At 38.4% G+C, this 10,000-nt stretch overlaps 1 pseudogene across 1 annotated transcript in view; it reads left to right on the top strand.

The window, feature by feature from the left end:
- The window catches only part of LOC308151800, a 47,354-nt pseudogene that overhangs the window by 28,867 nt on the left and 8,487 nt on the right, over positions 1–10,000 (top strand). Inside the window, exons 24-30 of the transcript in view lie at positions 1–53; positions 176–211; positions 547–600; positions 750–806; positions 4,757–4,816; positions 5,994–6,035; positions 9,366–9,434. The exon at positions 1–53 is cut by the window's left edge and continues 37 nt beyond it. The product of the transcript in view is annotated as an uncharacterized misc_RNA (transcript). The remainder of the gene's footprint in view (positions 54–175; positions 212–546; positions 601–749; positions 807–4,756; positions 4,817–5,993; positions 6,036–9,365; positions 9,435–10,000) is intronic.

The raw sequence follows: 10,000 nt of genomic DNA, 5'->3' as shown, positions 1-10,000 counted from the left end.
ACGGCTCTCTGACCTCAGGCCTGAAAGGACCGCAGGGGCCCAAGGGAGGCAGGGTGAGCATCTGCTGGCTACTTCCTGGGGTGAAAGGTCACGCTGTGCCGGTTGTTGATTGGTTACTAGTGTTCTAATCGTGAGTGTGTGTGTGTGTGTGTGTGTGTGTGTGTGTTTCCTACAGGGTGAACGTGGCTTCCCGGGTGCTGGTGGAGTCATTGTGAGTTGACGCTGCCTTAATAACACAATAAATCTGTTGATGTTGATGTTGTTGTTGTTGTTGATGATGTTGTTGTTGATGATGTTGTTGTTGATGATGTTGTTGTTGTTGTTGTTGTTGTTGTTGTTGATGATGTTGTTGTTGTTGTTGTTGTTGTTGTTGTTGTTGATGATGTTGTTGTTGTTGTTGTTGATGATGTTGTTGTTGTTGATGATGTTGTTGTTGATGATGTTGTTGTTGTTGTTGTTGATGATGATGTTGTTGATGATGTTGTTGTTGTTGTTGTTGTTGATGATGTTGTTGATGTTGTTGTTGTTGTTGATGTTGTTGTTTAGGGCCCAGCTGGACCCACTGGGCAGAAAGGAGAGTACGGGTTCCCTGGGCGATCGGTGAGTGTTTACCTCCCTGCTGAGGGATGGAGGGATGAAGGAGGAGCAGGGCGGAGGACAGAAGTGTAGATGGAGGGATGAGAGCGGAGAGGTGTAGAGGTTGATGTGTTGTTGTGTTGTTGTGTTGACGTGTGTGTTTCTCTCCTCAGGGCCGACCTGGCATGGCAGGGAAGAAAGGAGACAAAGGAGACGCTCTCGGCCTGCCTGTAAGATTTACTACACTATAATACTGTATAATACTGTATAATACTCTATAATACTCTATAACACTCTATAATACTCTATAATACTCTATAACACTCTATAACACTCTATAACACTCTATAACACTCTATAACACTCTATAACACTCTATAATACTCTATAACACTCTATAACACTCTATAACACTCTATAATACTCTATAACACTCTATAACACTCTATAACACTCTATAACACTCTATAATACTCTATAATACTCTATAATACTCTATAATACTCTATAATACTCTATAATACTCTATAACACTCTATAATACTCTATAACACTCTATAACACTCTATAATACTCTATAATACTCTATAACACTCTATAACACTCTATAACACTCTATAATACTCTATAACACTCTATAACACTCTATAACACTCTATAATACTCTATAATACTCTATAATACTCTATAACACTCTATAATACTCTATAACACTCTATAACACTCTATAACACTCTATAATACTCTATAATACTCTATAACACTCTATAATACTCTATAATACTCTATAACACTCTATAACACTCTATAACACTCTATAACACTCTATAATACTCTATAATACTCTATAACACTCTATAATACTCTATAACACTCTATAATACTCTATAACACTCTATAATACTCTATAACACTCTATAATACTCTATAATACTCTATAACACTCTATAACACTCTATAACACTCTATAACACTCTATAATACTCTATAACACTCTATAATACTATATAATACTCTATAACACTCTATAACACTCTATAACACTCTATAACACTCTATAACACTCTATAATACTCTATAATACTCTATAATACTCTATAACACTCTATAACACTCTATAATACTCTATAATACTCTATAACACTCTATAACACTCTATAACACTCTATAACACTCTATAACACTCTATAACACTCTATAATACTCTATAACACTCTATAACACTCTATAACACTCTATAATACTATATAATACTCTATAACACTCTATAACACTCTATAACACTCTATAACACTCTATAATACTATATAATACTCTATAACACTCTATAACACTCTATAATACTCTATAATACTCTATAACACTCTATAACACTCTATAATACTCTATAACACTCTATAATACTATATAATACTCTATAACACTCTATAACACTCTATAATACTCTATAACACTCTATAACACTCTATAATACTCTATAATACTATATAATACTCTATAACACTCTATAACACTCTATAATACTATATAACACTCTATAACACTCTATAACACTCTATAATACTCTATAACACTCTATAATACTCTATAACACTCTATAATACTATATAATACTCTATAACACTCTATAACACTCTATAATACTCTATAACACTCTATAACACTCTATAACACTCTATAACACTCTATAATACTCTATAACACTCTATAACACTCTATAACACTCTATAACACTCTATAATACTCTATAACACTCTATAACACTCTATAATACTCTATAATACTCTATAATACTCTATAATACTCTATAACACTCTATAATACTCTATAATACTCTATAATACTCTATAACACTCTATAACACTCTATAACACTCTATAATACTCTATAACACTCTATAACACTCTATAACACTCTATAATACTCTATAATACTCTATAATACTCTATAACACTCTATAATACTCTATAACACTCTATAACACTCTATAACACTCTATAATACTCTATAATACTCTATAACACTCTATAATACTCTATAATACTCTATAACACTCTATAACACTCTATAACACTCTATAACACTCTATAATACTCTATAATACTCTATAACACTCTATAATACTCTATAACACTCTATAATACTCTATAATACTCTATAATACTCTATAATACTCTATAACACTCTATAACACTCTATAACACTCTATAATACTCTATAATACTCTATAACACTCTATAATACTCTATAATACTCTATAATACTCTATAACACTCTATAATACTCTATAATACTCTATAACACTCTATAATACTCTATAACACTCTATAATACTCTATAACACTCTATAATACTCTATAATACTCTATAATACTCTATAACACTCTATAACACTCTATAACACTCTATAACACTCTATAATACTCTATAATACTCTATAACACTCTATAACACTCTATAACACTCTATAACACTCTATAATACTCTATAATACTCTATAACACTCTATAATACTCTATAACACTCTATAATACTCTATAATACTCTATAATACTCTATAATACTCTATAACACTCTATAACACTCTATAACACTCTATAATACTCTATAATACTCTATAATACTCTATAACACTCTATAACACTCTATAATACTCTATAACACTCTATAACACTCTATAACACTCTATAACACTCTATAACACTCTATAACACTCTATAATACTCTATAACACTCTATAACACTCTATAACACTCTATAATACTCTATAACACTCTATAACACTCTATAACACTCTATAATACTATATAATACTCTATAACACTCTATAACACTCTATAACACTCTATAATACTCTATAACACTCTATAATACTATATAATACTCTATAACACTCTATAACACTCTATAACACTCTATAACACTCTATAACACTCTATAATACTCTATAATACTCTATAATACTCTATAACACTCTATAACACTCTATAATACTCTATAATACTCTATAACACTCTATAACACTCTATAACACTCTATAACACTCTATAACACTCTATAACACTCTATAATACTCTATAACACTCTATAACACTCTATAACACTCTATAATACTATATAATACTCTATAACACTCTATAACACTCTATAACACTCTATAACACTCTATAATACTCTATAACACTCTATAACACTCTATAACACTCTATAACACTCTATAATACTCTATAACACTCTATAACACTCTATAACACTCTATAATACTATATAATACTCTATAACACTCTATAACACTCTATAATACTCTATAATACTATATAATACTCTATAACACTCTATAACACTCTATAATACTATATAATACTCTATAACACTCTATAATACTCTATAATACTATATAATACTCTATAACACTCTATAACACTCTATAATACTATATAACACTCTATAACACTCTATAACACTCTATAATACTCTATAACACTCTATAATACTCTATAACACTCTATAATACTATATAATACTCTATAACACTCTATAACACTCTATAATACTCTATAACACTCTATAACACTCTATAACACTCTATAACACTCTATAATACTCTATAACACTCTATAATACTATATAATACTCTATAATACTATATAATACTCTATAACACTCTATAATACTCTATAATACTCTATAACACTCTATAACACTCTATAACACTCTATAATACTATATAATACTCTATAACACTCTATAACACTCTATAACACTCTATAATACTCTATAACACTCTATAACACTCTATAACACTCTATAATACTCTATAATACTCTATAACACTCTATAATACTCTATAACACTCTATAACACTCTATAACACTCTATAACACTCTATAACACTCTATAACACTCTATAATACTCTATAACACTCTATAACACTCTATAACACTCTATAACACTCTATAATACTCTATAATACTCTATAACACTCTATAATACTCTATAACACTCTATAACACTCTATAATACTCTATAACACTCTATAACACTCTATAATACTCTATAACACTCTATAACACTCTATAACACTCTATAATACTCTATAATAACTATCCCTCTCTCCCTCTTTGTGTGTGTGTGTGTGTGTGTGTGTGTGTGTGTGTGTGTGTGTGTGTGTGTGTCTAGGGAGTCGCTGGCCCACCTGGCCCCCCCGGACCTCCAGGACGTGTGCTTGGCCTCAATGGAGTAAGTAGAGTAGTACGCACTTCCTAGTACACTTCCAAGCACACTTCCAAGTACACTTCCAAGTACACATCCATCCTCTACTTCTGTCATGTTGCCGTCTTCTCTCTATCAAGCAGAACCACAGTAAACACAACAACAGGTTTGGTGTTGACTGACCATGTGACCTCAGCGATGTAGTCCTGTCAACACACGCTGTACAACACATACACAACAATAAACTAAACACTAGACAGGGACAATTCCTGTGGAAATTGTGAAGTGTGCTTGCCCCTCACAGCCAGTAGGGGGCAGGTCAGTGGAGAAATATTTGCCTACTCACCACAACAATTACCTTGTGTTAGCTAGCTAGCACTATTTAGTTCCTGCCAAGCTAACTAGCGCTAGCTAATGATAATAAAGCTAGTACTAGTAGAGCAGCGGATGTGTGGGTGTGTGTTAGTGATGTGTGGGTGTGTGTTAGTGATGTGTGGGTGTGTGTTAGTGATGTGTGGGTGTGTGTTAGTGATGTGTGGGTGTGTGTTAGTGATGTGTGGGTGTGTGTTTTGATTTTGATTTGATTTTGATTAGGAATTTACAATAGAATAATTAACACATCATGACACTAAGTAATGTCCAGAGGATGGCACTTGACAGCATTATTTAAAACACTTATTTCCAAAGTGGTCCTCGATGGAAACATAAAATGAATAAAACAAAACATCACACAGTAAAAAACATAAAATGAATAAAACAAAACATCACATCATAAAACAGCATAAAAAACGGTATAAGAACACAGCATAAAAAGCACATATTAAAACACACAACATGGAAACATAAAGTGAAACAAAACCAAACGGAAACACCCTCTCTTTCTTAAGGGTGAGCCATTAGTTCATAAATATGACTTCACTTTTGTTTTAAAGATGGCTTTGCTTTGGCTTTGCTGAATATGCAGAGGCAGATGGGTCCATAAAGAAATCCCAGTATAGAAAAAGGAACTTCTTTCTGTTTTACTTTTGACAAAAGGAACACTGCATGACATAACACTTCCTCTTGTATTATAATCATGTATACTTCTCTCCATATCTATGTTACAGTTCATATATTCAGGGGCCCGGTTATGAACTATATCAAACATAATGGTTGAGTTTTAGTTGTTTTACTCGTTAGTGATGTGTGATCTGTCTCTTTGAAGACCGTGTTCCCAGTGCGCCCCAGACCGTTCTGCAAGCACACAGTAAGTCTGTCAGACCGGCCTGTGGGGGCGGAGCATGCGTGTGTGGGCGTCGCCCTCCTAACGGGCTAGCCCCTCCTCTTTTTAACGGGCGTAACACTGGAAGCCCCTCCCCTTTCCTCAGGTGTGCGGGAAGCCCCTCCCCCTGCTCCGGCCGCTGTGTGTTGGTCTCTGTGTGTTTGTGTGTGTGTGTGTGTGTGTGTGTGTGTATATGTGTCTGCATCTGCGTGCGTGTGTGTGTGTGTGTGTGTGTATCTGAGTCTGCATCTGTGTGTGTGTGTGTGTGTGTGTCTTGGGGGTCCTCACCAGGGGAGGCTGGTGGAGGTAGAAATCGGAGGACGACCTCTCTGTAATTACACCACTCCTCATTCCACTGAGGCTGTCCTCTGATTGGAGGCCCTCACCACAGCGTCACGCTAACATGCTACATGCTACCCTGCCGGTCACATGGCTACATATGTTGACCATATACTGTATGTGTCATGTTATAGTCTTTTGGTCCGCATGTCGGCAACCAATCAAAATGTTCAGACATTTCTTTTGAAACACGGAACTACGTTTCAACGTTGTTGAGAATCACGACACAAACTCGCTAGTCAAGCCAAAATACTGCAACAACGCAATGGATTGGGTGAGTAATCCCCACTGCTACCTAGTTAACTATAACACTACTTTACATTGTTACCTAGTTAACTACAACACTACTTTACATTGTTAACTAGAACACTACTTTACATTGTTACCTAGTTAACTAGAACACTACTCTACATTGTTACCTAGTTAACTAGAACACTACTTTACATTGTTACCTGGTTAACTAGAACACTACTTTACATTGTTACCTAGTTAACTAGAACACTACTTTATATTGTTACCTAGTTAACTAGAACACTACTTTACATTGTTACCTAGTTAACTACAACACTACTTTACATTGTTACCTAGTTAACTAGAACACTACTTTACATTGTTACCTAGTTAACTAGAACACTACTTTACATTGTTACTTAGTTAACTAGAACACTACTTTACATTGTTACCTAGTTAACTACAACACTACTCTACATTGTTACCTAGTTAACTACAACACTACTTTACATTGTTACCTAGTTAACTACAACACTACTTTACATTGTTAGCAGGCTCACTAAACAAGCTGTGTTAGTTGACTAGCGATGTGTCGTTGGTTTTCAACAATGCAGAAACTTATTCACATCTTTTGTAAAGGAAAGTCAGATCATTACATCAGATCCCGACATGAGGACCAAAGCATTAGAACATGTCACATATATGTTGACCGTATGTTGACCATATATGTTGACCGTATGTTGACCGTACTACATGGTCGTCTGCTGCATGCTGGCCTCTGGACATACAGGGGCTCGGTCCAGAAGGGTTCAGGGCAGAACCCCAGTCTGACCTGCTTCTTTACCCTGCTGGCAGAACCAGGAGGCATCTCAACAGCTTTCCCTTGCAGCTTCTCTCCTCCTCCTCCTCCCTCTCTCCACTCCTCTCTCCTCTCTCCTCCAGCTTCTCTCTCCTCCCTCCTCTCTCCTCCCTCTCTCCTCTCCTCTCCTCCCTCTCTCCTCCCTCTCTCCTCTCCTCTCCTCCCTCTCTCCTCTCCTCCCTCCTCCAGCTTCTCTCCTCTCTCCTCCCTCTCTCCTCTCCTCCCTCCTCCAGCTTCTCTCCTCTCTCCTCTCTCCTCCTTCTCTCCTCTCCTCCCTCTCTCCTCTCTCCTCCCTCTCTCCTCCCTCTCTCCTCTCTCCTCCAGCTTCTCTCCTCCCTCTCTCCTCTCCTCTCTCCTCCAGCTTCTCTCCTCTCCTGTCCTCTCCTCTCTCCTCCCTCTCTCCTCTCCTCCATCCTCCAGCTTCTCTCTCCTCCCTCCTCCAGCTTCTCTCCTCTCTCCTCCCTCTCTCCTCTCCTCCCTCTCTCCTCTCCTCTCTCCTCCCTCCTCCAGCTTCTCTCCTCTCTCCTCCATCCTCCAGCTTCTCGCCTCTCTCCTCTCTCCTCTCCTCTCTCCTCCAGCTTCTCTCCTCTCTCCTCCCTCTCTCCTCCCTCTCTCCTCCCTCTCTCCTCTCTCCTCCCTCCTCCAGCTTCTCGCCTCTCTCCTCTCCTCTCTCCTCCAGCTTCTCTCCTCTCTCCTCCCTCTCTCCTCCCTCTCTCCTCCCTCTCTCCTCTCTCCTCTCTCCTCCAGCTTCTCTCCTCTCTCCTCCCTCTCTCCTCTCCTCTCTCCTCTCTCCTCTCTCCTCTCTCCTCCCTCTCTCCTCTCCTCTCTCCTCCAGCTTCTCTCCTCTCTCCTCCCTCTCTCCTCTCCTCCCTCCTCCAGCTTCTCGCCTCTCTCCTCTCTCCTCTCTCTCTCCTCTCCTCCCTCCTCCAGTTTCTCTCTCCTCTCCTCTCTCCTCCAGCTTCTCTCTCCTCTCCTGTCCTCTCTCCTCCTCCTCCCTCTCTCCTATTCTCCTCCTCTTCTCTCCTCTCTAGCTTCTCTATCCTCCTCTCTAACTCTAAAGGCTGTGGTGGGGGTAGAGGTGGTGGTGGAGGAGGTGGTAGAGGTGGTGGTGGAGGAGGTGGAGGAGGAGGTGGTAGAGGTGGTAGTGGAGGAGGTGGTCCTTACCCCAGCATGCTGCATGAGCAGGTTACTCTGTGGTAACTAGTGGACTAACTAGTGGACCATCACTATGACAACCTTCTAACCCGGTTCTATGGAATACGGAAGATCTCAGACCCTACTCTCCTGTCTGTGTCCTTTAACTGGTGTTTAACTGGTCTTTAACTGGTGTTTACTGGGAGGAGTACTTTAACCAACAACGTACTGTTTACGTCAAAGTTGTAACTATATTTAACGTGTCTGTCTCAGTATTGTTGATGTTGTTTCGGCAGCCATCTTGACTGTGTCATGGTGGGTGTGGTCTAAAGCTGTCTGGTGATTGGTTCCCTTTAGAATGTCGTGGTGATGGGTATGATGTCATATGACAACAACATGTCGCCGTGACAACGTTAAGTTAATATGCAAATGAAGCTCAATCACGTGACTGTTTTACCTTACAGGCGGGCGTGAAACAGGAACCTTCACAAGGTGAGTCCCCTGTTATGATGCTTCTCCTAGCCAGAACATTTACACCATCTACCAGTCTCCCTGGAGTACCGTAACTGAGGGTTAGACAGTCTCCCTGGAGGAACTGAGGGTTAGACAGTCTCCCTGGAGTAACTGAGGGTTAGACAGTCTCCCTGGAGTAACTGAGGGTTAGACAGTCTCCCTGGAGTAACTGAGGGTTAGACAGTCTCCCTGGAGTAACTGAGGGCTGAGGGCCTTACTCCTGTGTTGTGTGTGTCCAGGGTCCAGGAGGGGAGGGGCCAAGGGAGACAAGGGAGACATTGGACCGCCTGGACAAGCTGGAACAGCAGGTAAGAACAGGGGATGGGGCGCAGGGGAGGGGGGGCAGTTTCTCCTCTGTTAAAAGGGATAGAACGTTCTAGATGACAGATTAATGTGTAGAACGTTCTAGATGACAGATTAACGTGATTGCAATGTTCTCCCTCCTCAGAACACATGCTTCCTGATGGCGCTGTGGTGAGTGTATATTATTATTATTATTATTATTATTATTATCATGTATTATTATGATTATTATTGTTGTTATTGTTATTATTGTTGTTGTTATTGTTATTATTTTAATTATTAGTGTTATTGTTATTATTATTGTTGTTGTTGTTATTGTTATTATTACTATTGTTAGACTATTATTACTAGACTGCTGTTATTGTTCATTGTATTCATCCCTCATTTAACACGTCATCCTGGGGGCCGTTCCACTAACGTTGATTAGTATATCGGCGATTAAAATAAATCCTGCGATCAGGCAACTCGGGATTGGAATTCAAGCCTCAGGTGATTCCTCGAACGAGGATCAGGCTTGTGTCATGAGTGTTCACAGAACACCGGCTTAGAAATCCTCGATATGGGCGCGTGC

This window comes from Nansenia antarctica (genome assembly GCF_963989245.1).
Source record: "Nansenia antarctica genome assembly, chromosome: 2".
In the NCBI taxonomy this organism is placed as follows: Eukaryota; Metazoa; Chordata; class Actinopteri; order Argentiniformes; family Microstomatidae; genus Nansenia; species Nansenia antarctica.
The sequence above is the reverse complement of the archived record's forward strand: the minus strand, read 5'-3'. Positions and strand labels throughout refer to the sequence as shown.